This window comes from Coregonus lavaretus (genome assembly GCF_964263955.1).
Source record: "Coregonus lavaretus genome assembly, chromosome: 26".
Lineage (NCBI taxonomy): Eukaryota > Metazoa > Chordata > Actinopteri > Salmoniformes > Salmonidae > Coregonus > Coregonus lavaretus.
The window spans coordinates 2,933,717-2,956,538 of record NC_140013.1 but is presented as its reverse complement, the minus strand read 5'-3'; the positions used below and the strand labels follow the sequence as shown (position 1 = coordinate 2,956,538).

Genomic DNA, 22,822 nt, shown 5'->3' with positions numbered 1-22,822 from the left:
ACCCTGCACAGCGGCTACATTTACCATGTGTTCTGTAGGCCTAAATGGTCAATGTCCCTAATTAATCAAATATGTATTTTAGTTTTGTTCCTTTCAAAAGTGTAAATCAGAATTGTTTCTAGATATTACGAATGGGCATGATTCAAGGTTTGTATTCGTTTGCCAATAATCTAATAAAAAGTATACTAAATGTCCACTCAATTAGCAGGTTACATTTATAAACACTGTCAAAATGTCCAACTCTAAGATGTGCTTATTACCTGTGGAGTATGTGAAATGCAATAAAATTGTTACATTTTGTTTTCAGTTGTATCAGAACAACCAGTAAAAGGAACAACACTAAATACCGCAAACCTTTTTTCCCCTTCAGCCCTGTTTCACGCTAACATGAGAGTACTCAAAATGATTTTTGAGAGAGTACTCAAACAGACATTCTTTCAAATGCCCATCCCTACTAAATATCTAACAAAAAAACGTCCCTGAACTGTAGCTGGAAAGATACATTTTCACAGTGAAGGGGGGCAGAGGATGGGTTCTTTCTGGGGCATAAATCTATCCTTATTTTTAAAAAATAACAATTGCAGTGGCGGCCTCAATTTCGCCGCTGCTAAATGCATATAGGGGAAAAACACTGTTATTATGACCACTTTACCATATTTTAAAGCAGTTTACAAAACGGTTCCAAGAATTGACTTGCATCTAGTCACTAGCTAAGCCAACAGAGTGGAACTGTAGGGGTAGGCCAGCTATTATTTTGAGGGTGGGAAAGGGGGAGTGGCGATTTTGCTATCCTATTCCCAAGCGTAGGCCTTTATTTTCTCCACTGCTAATCGTGATGTAATACTGTGATAAGTTCTCCAGCATTCACCTCTAGTTCTCATCTACAGTAGTACTCATTTTATAACTACAGGTATTTTAATAGACCACTAATTCTGACTAAATTTGTTTTGTTGGGTGTGTAAACACGAGTTGGCCTATGTTACAGACAGCAACACAAAATACCATTACCATCACACACAGTCACACACACCCGTGACGTCTGAAAATAGCCACCAAGCTGACAGAGATAAAGGGACGTTCTTCTCCCTCCAGTCGTATCAAAGGGCGCAGTATCTTTAAGCAGCTCTTCTTGTGCTTGTCTAAATAAGAGATGCCGAACGAGCCTAATAATAGCATGATGCTGCATAGCTAAATAATCAGGCCCACTTGGAAGGCCGGTGTGTGTGCGCGCGCGCGCAGGGCTCTAAAGTGCGACAACTTTGGTCGCATATGCGACCAAATATTTTGTTGTGCGACCAGGAGTTTTATTTTACGAGCACATTGCGCCTAGGAAAGAAATCTCCCATATAATAATTGTTGTAATGATAAGGCTTCACTGTACTGTTGTTTCCGAGTGCCCTTGAGAAAAAAAGTGAGTGCAGAATCGTTAGCGTCATTACTACACCAAAAAGAACAAAAGATCTGACACATATTACCGGCGCAAAATTTTTATCTTTCTACAGTGGATCACCAGAACCGCATTTTACATTCATAAACCATGTTGTGGGCGGTTCTAAAACTACTTGTGCGTCGTTAACCATTTGTTTACACTTTGTTCAGTCATGTTACCTCATTGGCTAGCTAGCTAGCTAGCTCGCTATCTACCTGTAACCAGTATATCCAAACATTTGGGGGCACAGAAAGAAAGGAAAAGCTTCTTCAGGAGATCATGATCATAGCAATGAATGAACGACAGATCTCTTGCATGTCCTCATAAATAAAGAGACAGTGTACAACTTTCAAAGTAATGCATCTCAATAGGAAAATTGTGCTTTTACACAATGTAGAAACCTAATATTCCACAAATGACTGTCATTTCAATGATTCGTATCAACATTTTAGCTGTTATAATAAACTAATGTATTTACAGTGTTACATATTAGTTTCTAGGGCACAACATGTGCTTCAAAATAAGCTAGAAATCATATAGGCCCAATATAGACTGTATAACAAATCAATAAAAAATCAAAATAAACATTCTAGTGCTCCTAAACTTCATGTGGTGCTCCTAACTGTGTGTGTCAGAGAGAGACATTCCTGCCTAATAACTAACAGAACTAAATATAAACGCAACAACAAAAGTAGCAACAAAGTAGCAACAAATAGCCTGCCGCTAAAAACATGAGGCCTAAATCTGAGTCATGTGTATCTTGTTTTCTAGTTGTAGTCCTAAAACGTTGTTTTGGATATGTGATCTGACTTTGCTAAGTGCACACAGTCATGCATGTCATTGGTTTTCATTATGACAACTCTCGTGTCTCAATAGGGCGTTCAATTACTCATGATTCAAACGTAATTTTGGGCCTCGTTGTGCTTTGTTATTGTACAACTGTGGTTGATTTAACTGTAGGATATATCCGACTCCTGTTTTTATAGATGAATGTCTGCGAGCAAGTATTTCAGTGTGTGTGTCTGTCACATATTGTTCAGTAACACTGTGCAGTGAGTGTTGCTGTATCCCGATGGCTTTCCCAGCCAAGTCGTCTATATTTATCCCCTGCAGCTGTGTGAGGATCCAGGATACAGGAAGCTGCTTTTCTCGGCAACACTGTCGGATTCCTACGCCAGCCAGGCTCTCCTTCCGACCAGACACCACCAATTCTCTCTCCTTCATCCCAAAGTGTGCACACTTACTCACTTCCCTTCGCTGATTTCAAGTTTCAATGTCATATGCACAAGTACAGTGAAATGCCTTTCTTGCAAGCTCTAAACCCAACAACGCAGAAATCAATATCAATGTAGTACTAATAACATGAGGTAAAACAAAAAACACACAAGATATATAAATAAGAACAACACACGAAAGTAAGTAAGCTATATACAGGGTCAGTTCCAATACCATATTTACAATGTGCAGAGATACTGGAGTGATAGAGGTAGATATGTATAGGGGTATGGTAACTAGGCATCAGAATCAAGGTTTCCATTATGAAAATGTGGCGGCGGACATTTAACCTGCAGCATTTTAATTTTGAGAAATTGACCGGTCCCATAAGCATTGGGTGCGTAACCTGATTAGGGCGTCCACCCATTTAGTTCCAAAATGACAAACTACTTTAACTAAGACATTTGCATTGTAATGCTGTCGTTACTCTATCAACTAAATTTGAATAATTTTTGAGTGACAATGACATGAGCATATATTCAGCATGACAATGTGAGCATTAAAATATGATTAGAATCCAGAAGTAATGTGAAATTCACTCATAACTTGACAGCAATATATTTAGACTACTTCGCGTTCGTAAAGGCTTGCTAGCAGTAGCCAGCCAGCAGCCCTAGGCAAAAAATTGCACCCTGGGAAGTGAAATGCACTCTGGGAATCGTAGTATGGTGTGTAAAATCCATTGTATTTCTATGGTGTGTGGACTATTGCAATATAGAAGCATCAGAAACGAGCTTCAAAGTGTTTTTTTATGTTGTTTTGGAACTAAAATATTAATTGAATACATTCAATTATATAGCTGTCATGAATAATGAATCATATGTCTAATGAATGTCATTTGACCCAATATTATGACCATAGATGAGCAAATTAAGCCTATGTATCAAATTACATTTTAAAATGTTTTAGATGTAATTGTAAAATAGTCCGAGTCTCAGACATGGTTTTGCATAAGGAAAATCGAATATTTTAGTTATTTATATAATTATTATTATTATTATTGTTTCATTCACTTCTCACTTCCCCCCCCTGCTGCTCCTCCTACGGACATTCCCTTGGGACATTCTACCCCCCCCCAATGGGACATTTATCCTGTCCCCACCCCCCAATGGGACATTTACCCTGTCCCCACCCCCCAATGGGACATTTACCCTGTCCCCACCCCCCCAATGGGACATTTACCCTGTCCCCACCCCCCCAATGGGACATTTACCCTGTCCCCACCCCCCCATGGGACATTTACCCTGTCCCCACCCCCCCATGGGACATTTACCCTGTCCCCACCCCCCCATGGGACATTTACCCTGTCCCCACCCCCCCATGGGCATTTACCCTGTCCCCACCCCCCCATGGGACATTTACCCTGTCCCCACCCCCCCATGGGACATTTACCCTGTCCCCACCCCCCCATGGGACATTTACCCTATCCCCACCCCCCCATGGGACATTTACCCTGTCCCCACCCCCCATGGGACATTTATCATTGTTACAGTTATTTTTATTGTTTCATTCACTTCTCTTTTTGACCTGCACAGTTGGAGCTCGGAGCTTAAGAATCTCACTGTACCCTGCAATTACATCTGCGACCCTATGCATGTGACTAATAAAATAATATAAAATAAATTGAATCCATTTTTGCAATCCATTTGATATAGAATTTGTTATTTTATTTGTTCTACCAGTTATCAACACATTGTTCAATGTTTTGAAAAAATAAAGCGGGGTAGGAATGGGCGGATTTCTACATTTCCTTTTCTGGCCATTGTATTGGGCAGTTCAATGTTGAGAAATGTCTCAGTCCCTGGAGCAAAAACGTTGTGCTATCCAGGAGCACGAGTACAGGACATTAATAAGCTGCTCCCAAATATTTTAAACGAGGATCAGGAAATTGAGTCTATCATAGTTAATGTGGGATTCAATGACATTATGAAGGGCAGCTCAGAACAGCTGAAGATGGATATTAAAGAACTGATTGGGTCACTGCATGACACTAACAAACGCCCGATAATATCTGGCCCTCTGCCCTCCCTAAAATCGGGGCATTGAACGTTTCAGCAGACTTTTAGCCCTCCATAACTGGCTACAAGACTATTGCAGCTCTGTGGGTGTAACATTTATTGACAATTTTGATACCTTTTGGAAACAAAGCTCATATTATAACGAGGATGGGATCCACCCAAATCAATTGGGTTCCTGGATCCTTTCACAGCATTATAAGGCTGTGTTGAGACAATGACTTATCAATGACCCAAGCCCAGCTCAGTTAATCCCTACCACAGTGTCGCTGAGTTGTCATAATGCTTCAGCAAATGTACATTATCCCAGTGGCGTTGGAAGACACATTGTAAGTAACCTAATTTATGTCCCTCTAACTGCCTTGAAAGCCTCTGCTGATCCTAAAGCTATTGAATGCAGTAATCATGTGCCTATGAACCAGAGTTATACTGTTAGCACTGAGGCGGTGTGCCCTAGTAGGAAGTCCACTGTGTGCAGCTCACCCTGCACTAACATAAATAGCATGAGCATGTCTACTTATGCTAAGCTTCCCAGTAAAGCAATTAAAACAATCAAGCATCCCAGAAAAGTGCTAAAAATAGCCCACGTTCACATATGTAGCTTAAGAAACAAGGTTCATGAAATTAATAATTTGCTAGTAACAGATTACATTGATATTCTAACTATCTCTGAAACTCACTTAGACAATACCTTTGATGAAACGGTGGTAGCAATACAAGGTTATAACATTTACAGAAAATACAGAAATGCAACTTGGATGGAAAACTACTGAGGAAAATAGCGGACGATATTGTCACTCTTATTTGCCATATCTTCAATTCAAGCCTACTAGAGAGTGTGTGCCCTCAGGCCTGGAGGGAAGCAAAAGTCATTCCACTACCTAAGAATAGTAAAGCCCCCTTTAATGGCTCAAATAGCTGACCAATCAGACCGTTATCAACCTTTAGTAAACTTTTGGAGAGAAATTGTGTTTGACCAGATACAATGCTATTTTACAGTAAACAAATTGACAACAGACTTTCAACGCACTTATAGGGGAGGACATTCAACAAGCACAGCACTTACACAAATGACTGATGATTGGCTGAGAGAAATCAATGATAAAAAGATGGTGGGGGCTGTTTTGTTAGACTTCAGTGCGGCCTTTGACATTATCGATAATAGTCTGCTGCTGGAAAAACATACAGTTGAAGTCGGAAGGTTACATACACCTTAGCCAAATACATTTAAACTCAGTTTTTCACAATTCCTGACATTTAATCCTAGTAAAAATTCCCTGTCTTAGGTCAGTTAGGATCACCACTTTATTTTAAGAATGTGAAATGTCAGAATAATAGTAGAGAGAATGATTTCAGCTTTTATTTATTTCATCACATTCCCAGTGGGTCAGAAGTTTACATACACTCAATTAGTATTTGGTAGCATTGCCTTTAAATTGTTTAACTTGGGTCAAACTGTTTGGGTAGCCTTCCACAAGCTTCCCACAATAAGTTGGGTGAATTTTGGCCCATTCCTCCTGACAGAGCTGGTGTAACTGAGTCAGGTTTGTAGGCCTCCTTGCTCACACACGCTTTTTCAGTTCTGCCCACTGTCACGCCCTGACCTTAGAGATCACCTGTATTCTCTGTTTGGTTAGGTCAGGGTGTGATTTGGATAGAATCTAGTTTATTCTGTTTCTATGTTGGCCGGGTGTGGTTCCCAATCAGAGGCAGCTGTCCATCGTTGTCTCTGATTGGGGATCATACTTAGGCAGCCATTTTGCCTACCTATGTTGTGGGATCTTGTTTCTGGTTAGGCTTGTTGCTGTTAGCCTTTAGAACTTCACGTTCAGTTGCTTTTGTTATTTTGTCAAATGTTTATTTAATCAATTAAACATGTACGCATACCACGCTGCACCTTGGTCCGATCCTTTAAACAACGAATGTGACACCCACAAACTTTCTATAGGATTGAGGTCAGGGCTTTGTGATGGCCACTCCAATACCTTGACTTTGTTGTCCATAAGCCATTTTGCCACAACTTTGGAAGTATGCTTGGGGTCATTGTCCATTTGGAAGACCCATTTGCGATCAAGCTTTAACTTCCTGACTGATGTCTTGAGATGTTGCTTCAATATATCCACATAATTTTCCTTCCTCATGATGCCATCTATTTTGTGAAGTGCACCAGTCCCTCCTGCAGCAAAGCACCCCCACAGCATGATGCTGGCACCCCCATGCTTCACGGTTGGGATGGTGTTCTTCGGCTTGCAAGCAACCCCCTTTTTCCTCCAAACATAACGATGGTCATTATGGCCAAACAGTTCTATTTTTGTTTCATCAGACCAGAGGACATTTCTCCAAAAAGTAAGATCTTTGTCCCCATGTGCAGTTGCAAACCGTAGTCTGGCTTTTTTATGGCGGTTTTGGAGTAGTGGCTTCTTCCTTGCTGAGCAGCCTTTCAGGTTATGTCGATATAGGACTAGTTTTTCTGGATATAGATACTTTTATATCTGTTTCCTCCAGCATCTTCACAAGGACCTTTGCTGTTGTTCTGGGATTGATTTGCACTTTCACACCAAAGTACGTTAATCTCTAGGAGACAGAATGCGTCTCCTTCCTGAGCAGTATGACGGCTGCATGGTCCCATGGTTTTTATACTTGCGTACTATTGTTTGTACAGATGAACGTGGTACCTTCAGGCGTTTGGAAATTGCTCCCAAGGATGAACCAGACTTGTGGAGGTCTACAAAAAAAATGTCTGGTGTCAATTAGCCTATCAGAAGCTTCTAAAGCCATGACATCATTTTCTGGAATTTCCCAAGCTGTTTAAAGGCACAGTCAACTTAGTGTATGTAAACGTCTGACCCACTGGAATTGTGATACAGTGAATTATAAGTGAAATAATCTGTCTGTAAACAATTGTTGGAAAAATTACTTATGTCATGCACAAAGTAGATGTCCTAAACGACTTGCCAAAACTATAGTTTGTTAACAAGAAATTTGCAGAGTGGGCTTTACACCCCCTGCTATACTGTGCATAAAGAGTTACCTGTCTTAACAGAACACAGAGGGTGTTCTTTAATGGAAGCCTCTCCAACATAATCCAGGTAGAATTAGGAATTCTCCAGAGCAGCTGGAGTAAAGCCAGTGTGTCTATGTATGCGGATGACTCAACACTATACACGTCAGCTATTACAACGATTGAAATGACTGCAACAATTAAAAGAGCTGCAGTTAGTTTCAGAATGGGTGACAAGGGAAAAGGTTAGTCCTAAATATTTTGAAAACTAAAAGCATTGTATTTGGGACAAATCATTCACTAAACCCTAAACCTCAACTAAATCTTGTAATGAATCATGTGGAAATTGAGCAAGTTGAGGTGAATAAACTGTTTGGAGTAACCCTGGATTGTAAACTGTAATGGTCAAAACATAATGATACAACAGTAGCTAAGATGGGGAGAAGTCAGTCCATAATAAAGCCCTTCTCTGCCTTCTTAACAGCACTATCAACAAGACAGGTCATACAGGCCATAGTTTTGTCGCACCTGGACTACTGTTCAGTTGTGTGGTCAGGTGCCAATTGGCTCAGCACAGGGCAGCACGGCTAGCCCTTGGATGCACACAGAGAGCTAACAATAATATGCATGTCAATCTCTCCAGGCTCAAAGTGGAGGAGAGATTGACTTCATCACTACTTTTATTTGTGAGAGGTATTGACATGTTGAATGCACCGAGCTGTCTGTTTGAACTACTGGCACAGAGCTCGGACACCCACAAGACATGCCACCAGAGGTCTCTTCACAGTCCCCAAGTCCAGAACAGACTATGGGAGGTGCACAGTACCATACAGAGCCATGACTACATGGAACTTTATTCCACATCAAGTAACTCATGTAAGCAGTAAAAATAGATTCATAAAAACAGATAAAAAGACACCTTATGGAACAGCACATACATACACACACGATAACATACGCACTATACACATGGATTTTGTGTTGTAGATACGTGGTAGTATGGTAGGGGCCTGAGGGCACACACTTAATGTGTTGTGAAATCTGTTGTGAATGTATTGTAATGTTTTTAATTTTGCTGGACCCCAGGAAGAGTGGCAGCAGCTAATGGGGATCTATAATAAAGACAAATACATAATGAATCGTAGTGTTGTCCCGTATATTCCATTGGTTTTCATGTAAGCCTAACTTAACCCTTTTTTATCAATGACATCAAAGCTGAAAACATATTAGCTGGATCAGTAGCTGATTTGTTGAGCTAGATGTCAGATGTACACTATATATACAAAAGTATCTGGACACCTCTTCAAATTAGTAAATTCGGCTATTTCAGCCACATCCGTTGCTGCAGGTGTATAAAATCAAGCACACCGCCATGCAATCTCCATAGACAAACATTGGCAGTAGAATGGCCTTACTGAAGAGCTCTGTGACTTTCAACGTGGCACCGTAATAGGATGCCACCTTTCCAACAAGAAAGTTAGTCAAATTTCTGTCCTGCTAGAGCTGCCCCGGTCAACTGTAAGTGCTGTTATTGTGAAGTGGATCAACAACAGCTCAGCCGCGAAGTGGTAGGCCACACAAGCTCACAGAATGGGACCGCCGAGTGCTGAAGCGTGTAAAAATGATTTGTCTTTGGTTGCAAGACTCACGATACAGAGTTCCAAACTGCCTCTGAAAGCAACGTCAGCACAATAACTGTTAGTCGGGAGCTTCATAAAATTGATTTCCATGGCCGAGCAGCTGCACACAAGCCTAAGGTCACCATGCGCAACGCCAAGCGTCAGCTGGAGTGGTGTAAAGCTCACCGCCATTGGACTCTGGAGTGATGAATCACGCTTCACCATCTGGCAGTCCGACGGACTAATCTGGGTTTGGCGGATGCCAGGAGAACGCTACATGCCCCAATGCATAGTGCCAACTATACATTTTGGTGGAGGAGGAATAATGGTCTGGGGATGTTTTTCATGTTTCAGGCTAGACCCCTTAGTACCAGAGAGGGGAAATCTTAAGTGGCAACATACAATTACATTCTAGAAGATTCTGTGCTTTCAACTTTGTGGCAACAGTTTGGGAAAGGCCCTTTCCTGTTTCAGCATGACAATGCCCCCGTGCACAAAGCGAGGTCCATACAGAAATGGTTTGTCGAGATCGGTGTGGAAGAACTTGACTGGCCTGCACAGAGCCCTGACCTCAACCACATCAAAGACATTTAGGATTAATTGGAACGCTGACTGCGAGCCATGCCTGATCGCCCAACATCAGTGCCTGACCTCACTAATGCTCGTGGCTGAATGGAAGCAAGTCCCCGCAGAAATTTTCCAACATCTAGTGGAAAGCCTTACCAGAGGAGTGGAGGCAGTTATAGCAGCAAAGGGGGGACCAACTCCATATTAATGCCCATGATTTTGAAATGAGATGTCCACATACTTTTGTGTACGTAATTTGTATAGTATGTGTTTTCATGAATATACTGATTACTAATTTCCCAATGACTCGTGTTGTTTTCCATTGAAGCATAACCGCAGTTTGATTGGCCTGCCCGATGCGTCTACATACAGGGCTCGACATTAACGCTTGTCTGCTTGCCCGGGGCAAGTAAAAAAAAAAAAAAAAAAAGAATAGTCGGACAAGAATAATATATATTTAAATTGTCAGAATGGACAAGTAAAACAAAAATACACGCAAAAATCACATTATCAAACAATTAGGCTACTCCAATCAGAACTGGATCAGTGTCCTCCGGATGCAATGTGTTGCACTGTGGCCTCCCAATCTCTGCAGAGCGCATCGGAGTATCATTATTTTAGGCCTGCATTGACAGGCACGAGTGGTCTTTCAATCATGCAGTCGCGAGATGCGTTTCTGAGATCAAAGCGAGCCACGTGTGCACATTTGTTGTTATTCAATGCTAGTAAGTGGGTTATTTGACCAGTCATAACTCATTTTTGGTCAGCAATGGAAATCCAGGAAAAGTCATGGTGTGTGCATCACCTGCGTGTGCCAGTGGGCCGTTGCCATAGGAGAGAGAGAGGGAGAGAGAGCGAGAGACATTTGCGCAGCAGGTAAAATAATGATATACAGACTAACTAGATAGCCAATTCAAAACATAGTGTGTAGTTTGTCTGGGTATCTCGCTAGTTAACTACTTAGCTATTAGCATGTACTAATGTCAATGTCATGTCCGATGTCCTAAAATAACTTTCCACCGGGACACTCGTGTATAACCTCAAAAAGGCAGACACAGTTGATACGGGTGCACAGTTGATGAAACCAATGCTGCATACTCCAGTTGTAAAACCATCTCTCAAGCGCTCAAAATTGGCTAGGATTCTCCTCTATTCAATACTGTCCATGTAATTCTGATAAAATAAAAATATATATATTCTTAGAATTGCCTAGCTAATAAGTAACTCCTATACTGTCAAGATTTCTCCTCCCCCAGATCCATGAAATGTTCCATACACACAAAAAGCTAATTTCTAACATTATGCACACATTTGTTTACATCCCTGTTAGTGAGCATTTCTCCTTTGCCAAGATAATCCATCCACCTGACAGGTGTGGCATATCAAGAAGCTGATTAAACAGCATGATCATTACACAGGTGCACCTTGTGCTGGGGACAATAAAAGGCCACTCAAATGTGCAGTTGTCACAGATGTCTCAAGTTGAGGGCACGTGCAGTTGGCATGCTGACTGCAGGAATTTCAACCAGAGCTGCTACCAGAGAATTTAATGTTAATTTCTCTACCATAAGCCACCGCCAACATCATTTTAGATAATTTAGCAGAAACGTCCAACCGGCCTCACAACCGCAGACCACGTGTAACCACGCCAGCCCAGGACCTCCACATCCGGCTTCTTCACCTGCGGGATCGTCTGAGACTAGCCTCCCGGACAGCTGATGAAACTGAGTATTTCTGTCTGTAATAAACAGGGATGCAAACTGGTGAGGCCCCAAAAAGGTGACACATATTTTGCACTGAAACATGTAAAAAAAATCCCTGCTAGGGGGGGATAAAAAATAAAAATAAATATCAGCTTTAAAATGCTAATTTCTAGTGACTTAAGCTGGATCCCTTCTTAAAATGCAGGTTTTAACTAATTAAACAACAAAGAATATGATCTACATGATCAGTCTGTGTGTAAAATAAAAAGTGGTTAATATGAACCTAACACACAGCTAATAAATGTAAGGACAGCAATCCAATGTTATTTGTTGCCCAGACTTTACTACAAATGACACTCAAGTCCAGAGAAAAAAACAATACATTAATGTTGCAGTTAGCCATGACAGCCTTTATAATATAACGCTTGTGACCACACACATCTAAATATTGCACTCTATTATAGTGGCTACGATTATAGTGGCCACTATAGTAGACATCGACCAAGTGCACAAGGCTATATGTGTGCAAAAAATAACGTTCACTGAATAAAAACGAATGAATCCCCCCTTACACACAACTGTATGTCAAGATCAACACAACAAAAGCAATAGCTTTGGGCTACACTGCACGTTATTACATTGTACACTTTCTGCCTGTGGACATCTGTTCTACAATGTGCCAGCAGCAGAGTATGAGACCCCTTGTTGGCATAATTGATCTCTTTCAGGCAGAGAGTACACCTGGCATACCCCTTTTTATCCACTGTATTGAAAAAGTGAGAAGGAGAGAAAGTGTGTGGTGTTCCTTTCACCTCTATAGTGGCATCCAGCTTAAACCAGGCCCGGCTCCAGCTACACTTCATCCCTGAATCCACCTATTTAACAAGAAACACCTCATTTTCACCTAATTCTCACATTCTGAAAATGTACCACATACTGTAGAGGGAAAACATTTGTTCATAGATAGCTAGTTAACTAGCTAACGAATTAACTACTAACTGAGAATTCGATCCAGCTAGCAAGAAACTTAATGCTAACAACTCTTGCTCCCCCATCTCAAACTTTCCAAATGCCAGTTGTTTTTCGGTTACAGCTCATGAAGTACGCTTCATCACCTTCTCACCCCCGTCTCCGTGGTCAGGCTTCTCACCTACCTCTTCGTTATCGTTCAGGGGACGTGCTGCTGTAACTGGCAAACTGCCTTTCCACTCACCGCTGTGTCTTTCCATAGCGCGCGCTGATGTTGTAACTAGCAAGTTGGTTGTCTCTTCTCTCTTCAGTCGCATGCTGCATTCTGTTACGTGAACGATTGGCTGAGCCTTGGATACAAACAGTATTGCTCCAAACGTGCATCACTCGTTCGCTTACAGCCAGTAGTGATCCAAGACCCTGTTGTAAGGCAGGTCCTCACCAGACATCACCGGCAACAATGTCGCTTATGGGCACAAACCCACTGTCGCTGGACCAGACAGGACTGGCAAAAAGTGCTCTTCACTGACGAGGCGCGGTTTTGTCTCACCAGGGGTGATGGTCGGATTCGCGTTTATCATTGAAGGAATGGCCGTTACACCGAGGCCTGTACTCTGGAGCAGGATCGATTTGGAGGTGGAGGGTCCGTCATGGTCTGGGGCGGTGTGTCACAGCATCATCGAACTGAGCTTGTTGTCATTGCAGGCAATCTCAACGCTGTGCGTTACTGGGAAGACATCCTCCTCCCCTCATGTTGTACCCTTCCTGCAGGCTCATCCTGACCCTCCAGCATGACAATGCCACCAGCCATACTGCTTGTTCTGTGCATGATTTCCTGCAAGACAGGAATGTCAGTGTTCTGCCATGGCCAGCGAAGAGCCCGGATCTCAATCCCATTGAGCACATCTGGGACCCGTTGGATCGGAGTGTGAGGGCTAGGGCCTTCCCCCCAGAAATGTCAGGGTACTCCTTTTTCCATTCCCTCCTAGGCAGGCAGGTATGAACAGAAAGAGTGATTGATGATGTTGGCTTGAATAAAACAGAGAGTCAGTCATTACATGTCAATTCAGGGCATGAGCTGATATTCTAAATGTTTTCATTGAAATAATGTAAAGGTTGGGCTAGTTTGTTGTCATTACATCTCACTCACCAGCTAGGGCCAGAGCCATATATTTATCTATGCTGAACAAAAATATAAAAAAACGCAACATGCAACAATTTCAAAGAAATTACTGAGTTACAGTTCATATAAAGAAATCTGTCAATTGAAATAAATTAATTATGCCTTAATCTATGGATTTCACATGACCGGAAATACAGATATGCATCTGTTGGTCACAGATCCCCTTAAAAAATAAAGTAGGGGCGTAGATCAGAAAACCAGTCAGTATCTGGTGTGACCACCATTTGCCTCATGCAGCACGACACATCTTCGATTCAGGCTGTTGATTGTGGCCTGTGGAATGTTGTCCCACTCCTCTTCAATGGCTGTGCAAATTTACTGAATATTGTCAGGAACTGGAATACACTGTCTTACACTTCGATCCAGAGCATCCCAACCATGCTCAATGAGAGAAATAAACTTTTTGTACATTTCTGGGATATTATATTTCAGCTCATAAAACATGGGACTAACACATGTTGCGTTTATATTTTTGTTCAGTGTACATGGCTCTGGCTAGGGCTGTGTCCTACTCATGGACCAGTCGCCATTATAGTCAGTGGCCACAAAGTGATCACTGGACACGGTCAACCCCAGCTGGTTAATGACTTCAGGATTCGTATCGACATCATACGCACAATGTCGGATAGCCTGCAGCCAAAGCTCCATCACGGTCAGGAAAAAAGTGGAAATGTGTAGTGTATTTGTATTTGACCGGAACATTACTGCACTTCATTTTGGCAAACGTTACTCAGCTACCAACGTTATTTGCCTTACTTTTCTTCAGAGATAACTAACCGCTAGCCTAGCTAGCTAACAACTCTGTCTACTTCCTTTCGTTCTGATTTCCTTTCTTGAAGACCAATCGTAAAACGCTCCTTCATCCCGCCTCCTGTAAGTATTCATCTTAGAACCACAAAGAAGAGTATCTACCGGATTACAGACTATATGGAAGACTTTTGCGCTAGCACGAAGTAGGTCTTAGTTTTTTATACTTTTTACATTAAACAACATTTATTTGGCAATTCAATGCCGAGACCCCAATCGTTGTTTATGTAACAATAAATATACATAGTTAATACATTTTAGGTCATTTCGGAAATCATGCATTTTTATATGAAAACACAGACATCTAAATACTAAAACAATGGACCTAAAAACTGTCTGGGGTACTGACAAAAAGCCAAGCAAGTGTTATAAAGAGCACAGAAGTGTTTTTGGGTGAACTTCCCCTTTAACATTTTACTAGATAACTTTAACTTACATTGTCTTTTTTATTTTATTGAATGATATCAGTCAATATGGGGAGGGAGAAACCTTGTGTATTCTGCACCAGGATCAGGGAACTCCTGCTTTATACGGGACACCACACAGGAAGGTATGACCACTGACATGTTTGCCAAGGTAGCCCCATTACCACCAGACAAAATGCCGATAGGCACAGTAACTATCGGCTGGGAATGACAATGAAATATGAAAGGTGCACATTGTTACATTAGCAGAACACTGCTTCTATGGTATTATGTAAAGGGTTGTTTATTCTACATGGACCTGTTACTACTAGGGCTGTCAAAAATAGCGCGTTAACGACGTTAATTAGTTGTTTGCTGTTAATTACGTCAATTTTTTTAACGCATTTCACGCATGCGCAGTGTGACAAATTATTCAGGTCAGGAAAGTGGTTGGGAGCTAGAGGCGAGATGGAGCAAGGTGAGCAAAGTGGGCCTATTGACGGATTCAAATATAAAAAGAATGATGATGGTACAGTTAACAAGTACAAGGTTATTTGCAAGATTTGTAAGAAGGAGTTTCAATTTCACCGGAGCTGTTCAAGCTTGAAGTACCATGTCAACGCCAAACATGCGTTTGCTGGGCCGTCAGATTCAGCAAGTGGTTTGCGCCAGACCACGCTGAATGTTTGCAGGCAATTAACAAAATCAACCTCAGATAATTTGACCAACACAATAGCAAAATGGATTGCAAAGGATTGTAGACCCATTAGCATTGTAGAAGACTCAGGTTTCCTTGATGTTTTGCAAGTGGCGTCTCAAGACTCATTCTATAAGCCACCGTCAAGAGCCACAGTTATGAAGAAAATCCACGAGCTCTATGAAAACGAAAAAGAAAAAAGGAAAGAGGTCTTGGCTCAAGTAAATCATATCGCCCTGACAGGAGACCATTGGACATCAGTGAGTAACAACAATTACCTCGGAGTAACTGCACATTTAATCAGTGACACGTGGGAACTGAAGTCTTTTGCGCTGACTATATTAAAAACTGAGGAGCGTCATTTTGCGGAGGCTTGTAAAGAACAGTTCCTGTCTGTTGCACGTGAGTGGGACATCGTATGCATTTCAGAAAAAAAATGGTTAGGATTCAGGTGTAATTGCAAATAGTGATTAATCATGATTAATCCACTGAAAATTCTGATTAATTTGATTAAAAATTTTAATCATTTGACAGCCCTAGTTACTACATTTGAAAGTTATCAAAACATTTAGTTTAGAATATCTACATAACTTCACAAATTGCATTCGTATTCAAAGCTTCCTCCGGCATCTCACCATACATCTGCCTGTAGTTATTGAACTCAACCTGCAGGAGGTTGGTTTGTTGTGATTGAGATGGGGGGGGGGGGGAAACAGCTGCGGGCAAGGTTCTGACAGACAGATGGGTGTGTCTTGGTGGTGGCAAGTACACTCCCAAGAAACACACACATCAAACCACAACCCCAAGCCAACTCACGTTCAGCTTCTGTCATGGCAGCCAACATTTCTTGAGAAAGAAAAAAAACAAGGCAAAATCAGTGGGTGCAGTTCCCCTTTAATTTCTTCCAGCGAGCTCCTCCCTGAGATAACCAGTGTGGACTGGCCACAGAGACATGGGTCTGGTGGAACAAAACACAGAGAGAGAGAGAGAGAACAACAAGATAGGCCTCTGCCAAGTTAACCAAGTCAGGCCTCAGTCTCCTTCTCTGCTCCGTTTTCTCTCTCTTTCCCTTTTCCTTTGTAAGGGTCTGGCAGCGTGAACTATGTCTGTATGTTGCCCCCAAGCATCGCTAAACTTGCAGGGCACATACACACTGCATTGACTATGCTCCAATTCCTCAGTCAGTGCACACAGACAACAATGATCAATGGAGCACCCAGGCGAGAGGATCACAGACTTACTCAGACCAGGACATGGGTACCCCCTCTCTGTCTCTCTCTCTCTCTCTCCATACAGTTAGGGCTGGGCGATATATCAAATTAATTTGAATGTGTTTGGGCGCGATGTTCCAAATGCCTGTATAGCATTTTTATAAGCGTTCTGTCTTTTTGGCCTTGTCTCCTTATGTGCTGTGTGCACCTTCCCACTCGCAGACACCAAGCCCCTCCCCCTGTCACTCATAAGAACAAAGAGAAAAGATCACTTCTTCCTCTCTGACAACAAGCAGTTTAAACTCACTATTTGCATTTGAGGTTTGGTCCAACAGAATCGGTCACTTGGACACCGAAACGCCTAGAATCATTATTTTACCGTAATAGACTTGGAACTTAACCTTTCTAACAATAATTTTTTGGGGGGTCACAAGGGCAATACAATCATAAAAATAAAATGACACTTTCCCCCCTCATAAACCTCAGGACAATCCCATATCATATGTTTGTATGTGACAAGTGTATTGAGGTTACATAGGTCACAGTACAGGCTTTGAGCCTGTTTTGCATGAAATCTTACAAGTGGTGTCCAGTAAGATCTACGACTAAGTTTAAAATGAATTAAATTGATGGTTTGGGTTCTTTGATGAGAAATATATTCTCCCAGACATTCTCCCAATCAATAGCCTCATTATCGACAGCCAAAACATTTATCCATGCTTTAACCATTGAAAGATGAGAATAAATAGCAGAAGAAAAGAAAACTCTGGACTGGAATGTAAAAATCCACTCCATCACCAGGTATCTTCCCAAACTTGGACCCCATAGGCAGGAAGCGCTGAACGCAGTCTAAGATATACAAAGAATGACAACCCTTGCAAATCAAAACGAAGATGAAGTTCCTGAAAACTAAGTAGACCCTTTGAGTGCCTTCGGAAAGTATTCAGACCCCTTGACGTTTTCCATTTTGTTACGTTACAGCCTTATTCTAAAATGGATTAAATATTATTTTTTGCAATCTACACTCAATACCTTAATTACAAAGCGAAAAACAGGTTTAGATTTTTTTGCAAATGTATTAAAAATAAAAAAACAGAAATACCTTATTTACATACAGTACCAGTCAAAAGTTGACACCTACTCATTCCAGGGTTTTTCTTTATTTTTACTATTTTCTACATTGTAGAATAATAGTGACTATGAAATAACACATATGGAATCATGTAGTAACCAAAAATGTGTTAAACAAATCAAAATATATTTTATAGTTGAGAATCTTCAAAGTAGCCTTGATAGCTTTGCACACTCTTCCTAGAGCTGGCCGCCTGGCCAAACTGAGCAATCGGGGGAGAAGGGCCTTGGTCAGGGAGGTGATCAAGAACCCATGGTTACTCGGACAAAGCTCTATAGTTCCTCTGTGGAGATGGGAGAACCTTCCAGAAGGACAACCATCTCTGCAGCACTCCACCAATCAGGCCTTTATGGTAGAGTGGCCAGATGGAAGCCACTCCTCAGTTAAAGGCACGACAGCTCGCTTGGAGTTTGTCAAAAGACCATGAGAAACACGATTTTCTGGTCTGACGAAACCAAGACTGAACTCTTTGGCCTGAATGCCAAACGTCACGTCTGGAGGAAAGCTGGAACCATCCCTACGGTGAAGCATGGTAGTGGCAGCATCATGCTGTGGATGTTTTTCAGTGGCAGGGACTGGGAGACAGGATCGAGGGAAAGATCAACTGAGCAAAATACAGAGAGATCCTTGATGAAAACCTGCTCCAGAGCGCTCAGGCCCTCAGACTGGTGTGAAGGTTCACCTTCCAACAGGACAATGAGCACACAGCCAAGACAACGCAGGAGTAGCTTCGGGACAAGTCTCTGAATGTCCTTGAGTGGCCCAGCCAGAGCCCTGAATTGAACCCGATCGAACATCTCTGGAGATACCTGAAAATAGCTGTGCAGCAATTCTCCCCATCCAACCTGACAGAGCTTGAGAGGATCTGCAGAGAGGAATGGGAGAAATTCCCCAAATACAGGAGCGCCAAGCTTGTAACGTCATACCAAAGAAGACTCGAGGCTGTAATCGTTGCCAAAAGTTCTTCAACAAAGTACTGAGTAAATGGTCTGAATACTTATGTAAATGTAATATCCGTTTATTTTTAATACATTTGCAAACATTTCTACAAACCTGTTTTTGCTTTGTCATTATGGGGTATTGTGTGTAGATTGATGAGGGAAAAAACAACGTAATCAATTTTAGAATAAGGCTGTAATGTAACAAAATGTGGAAAAGGTCAAGGGGTCTGAATACTTTCTGAATGCACTGTATCCCCTAGATTATTGACCCCTTTTGCAGACCAGGCTCTAGACGCAAAAGGTTTATTACCGGAAGTAATAGCCTTGTTATGCCATAGAGGGGTATGGAGATGCCATTTCCAGTTACCACCTACACACTTCTCAACCTTCCTAAAATTCTCTATTGTATCAGAAATAATAGGACCAAAATATGGCATGCATTTCTTATTAGATATACCAGAAAACACATCCTGCAATCTAGTAGGTGAAACAAGTTCTTCCTCAATAGCTCTCCAGGAAACTGATGTAGACTGATTAAACCATGATCTAAGTTTGCTTTACTGGAAAGATTGGTGGAAAATACAAAAATGTGGTAATGCAAGTCCACCGTTACACTTCTGTCATTGTAACACCTCAAACCTAATCTTTGGATGTTTTCCATTCCAAAGTTATTTACATATACGTTTATCAATCATTCCCCAATAGCCTATTGGTGGAGGGAGTGGGATCATCATGCTCAGGAAACTAATATGTGGCAGCCCATTCATCTTTATGGAAGCGACCCTTGTTTGTCAAGAAGCAGGCAACTTCTCCCAAACAGTTAAATCTCATTCAACCTCCTTGTAAATTGTCTCATTATTAAACTTCACCAGACCATGCAGAGATGTTTGTATACGAATACCCAAATAAGTGAACTGTGTTTTCATAAGAATTGTTGAGGGAAGTTAAACTTTCTTGGCCGCTTCATTCAGTAACATTAATGCTGATTTTGTCCAATTTATCTCATACCTGGACAGCAATTTGAATTATTCAAATGTGGATAATAAAGTTGAGATAGAATTCTGAATATCTGTCATACATAGGAGAATATCATCCGCATATAGTAATATATGAGAGGAAGATTTAAAATCAGTATAGGAGAAGCAATTACATTCTGCCTTAGATGTTGTGCTAAAGGCTCTAGCAACAAAATGAATAATGTTGGGGATAGGCCGTCTCCTTGTCTACATCCCCGAAAAATAGGGAATGGACTTGTGTATGCCATTAGTAGAAACCATAGCAACAGGATTAGCATATAACACACAAACCATATCGATAAAATTATTTCCCAAATCAAATTTCTCCAAGACAACACACAAGTACTGCCATTCAAGCCTGTCAAAAGCCTTCTCGGCATCTAGAGACAGCACAGCACACGGTGTGTCCAGCTGTTGTGTTTCATGTATTACATGACATTTATTGTCAGCTGCAAGGCGACGTTTCATAAAACCTGACTGGTTCACGTGAATCAACTTATCCAAATACCTTTCCATCTGTAACGCCAATACTTTTGAATAAAATGTTTGGTCAGAATTAATTAAAGATATTGGACGATAATTTGCGTGCAGTTCAGGTGGAATGCCATCCGGGCCAGGTGATTTACCCTTTTTAGCACCTTTCAGTGCTGACTCCAGTTCCTCTAATGAGATGGGTCGGCCCGGATCCGTAGATTGCTTCTCATCCAATACGGGCAAATCAAGATTATCTAAAAACTGCTTGCATTTATCTGGCTCAAAATGGATAGAAGATTTATATAACTTCTGGTAAAAAGACTGAAATGTTGCATTAATTTCCTGTGGATCAGAAAGTAAGCCTTTAGATAGGGATTGAATAGATTCTATAGAAGCACAAGATTCACTTTGTTTCAATTTTAAGGCTAGAAACCTGCTTGATTTGCTCCCATTAAAATAATAGTTCTGCCTCACTCTATGCATGAACTCAGCTCTCCTCCTTAATAAATCATTCAATTCCAGTTTAACCACCCTCAAATCATTGCTGACATTATTTGAGTAATTCCTTTTCAGGTTCTGTTAAAGGGATTTTTTTTGTCATTTAGCAGTCATATCCAGAGCGACTTACAGGAGCAATTAGGGTTAAGTGCCTTGCTCAAGGGCACATCGACAGATGTTTCACCTAGTCGGCTCGGGGATTAGAACCAGCGACCTTTCGGTTACTGGCACAACGCTCTTAACCACTAAGCTACCTCCCGCACATCTATCACTCGTGTTAATAGTAAATTGTAATTATTTTGCACTATGGCCTATTTATTGCCTTACCTCCATAACTTACTACATTTGCACACACTGTATATAGATTTTCTATTGTGTTATTGACTGTATGTTTTGTTTATTCCATATGTAACTCTGTGTTGTTGTTGTTTTTAAATCACACTGCTTTGCTTTATCTTGGCCAGGTCACAGTTGTAAATGAGAACTTGTTCTCAACTGGCTTACCTGGTTAAATAAAGATGAAATAAAATAAAATAAAAAGCTAACCACTTAGCTAGATAGCTAACTAGTTACTAAATTAGCAAATCAAATGCACAACTGGAGAATATTTAGCACATTTTAGACAGTTAACTTAATAGTAAAGCTATCTAGCTGGCAAACATGAAGTTGTGAATTCCATACTGTAATTAGATCACCTGGCGCATGCTGCACGACAGTGAGTGATTCACAAGGCTCCGATCTCGCCATTGTGGGCTTGTAAACAACCACCACAAACTACATATTAATGTGACAGATGAAATGAAGAACTCAATGTTCTTCATCTCCTAACGATTTGCACAAGTTGACTGCAGGTATTTACTTTAAAAAAGGTAGCTACAAATATTTACATTTATTTAAAAACTTGAAAGAAATAGTTTCATTGGTATTGAAAACCCAGTATACGGTATACTGCCTAGAACAGACCCTACTAAAAGAAGAGAGAAAATCAATAAACATGATTGTGGAAAAATTGTCGCATGCGACATTGCGGTACCACATACTGTTAGCAGCCTTTTAGCTACAGACTTATGTGCAAGCTGTCTAGTCTGTGTTTTATAAATGTGCAATGAGCAACAAAAAAACGGTATTTTCATAGACAGACTTGAAAGCCAGATCAGTGAGTGATTATTGCAAAAAAGCTTATTTAGAGAAAAAGGAAAAAAATAGGCATATCGTGAATCGCCCATAAATTTTAAAAAAATGGAGATAGGATTTTTAGGCCATATCACCCAGACCTACATACAGTACCATACACACTAGGGCTGTCCCTGGCACACAAAAAAATATTGTTCGACCGAGAGTCTTCTTTTTGATGTTCCTGATCCCCCTCCTCCCACTGCTGATGGCCTTCGCAGATTCTGCCGTTATGCTCCTGAAGTTGCTGGGAATAGGCTACACCAGGGGGCGGCAACCTTTTCCATTTAGAGTGCCAATCTATCTTATCATTTCTACTGATCTGCATGCCAGTTATGATTTTCATATGCACATTTTCATGGAACAGTTTTATTTAATTTATAATAGTGTTTGTATCTCAAAATCATTGTCATGTGGTTAATCTAAATTGTATCTAAATAAAATTGATACAAATCTAAAAGTGACTTCTATTGCCATTGCCAACTATGTAAAAATAGCCTACATAAAGCCAACAAATAAAAACATTGCAGCCTTCAGGTAGAAAATATCCTGATAAAAATAAATATCCTATAAAATCACATTGGCTACGCATGGCCTGTCTGCAACACACTTGAAACATTGTATCGACTATCAACTGTGTCCAGCTAAAGCTTGTGCTAGCAAACTTGCAATATTGCATAAAATATTCTGGGCCCTCAGTTCTGTGAG

General features: G+C 41.0%; 1 protein-coding gene across 1 annotated transcript in view; it reads right to left on the bottom strand.

Annotated features, from left to right (window-relative positions):
* Positions 1-22,822, bottom strand: part of LOC311102137 (DISP complex protein LRCH3-like) — a 65,290-nt gene that overhangs the window by 39,769 nt on the left and 2,699 nt on the right. The gene's annotated exons all lie outside the window — the stretch shown is intronic.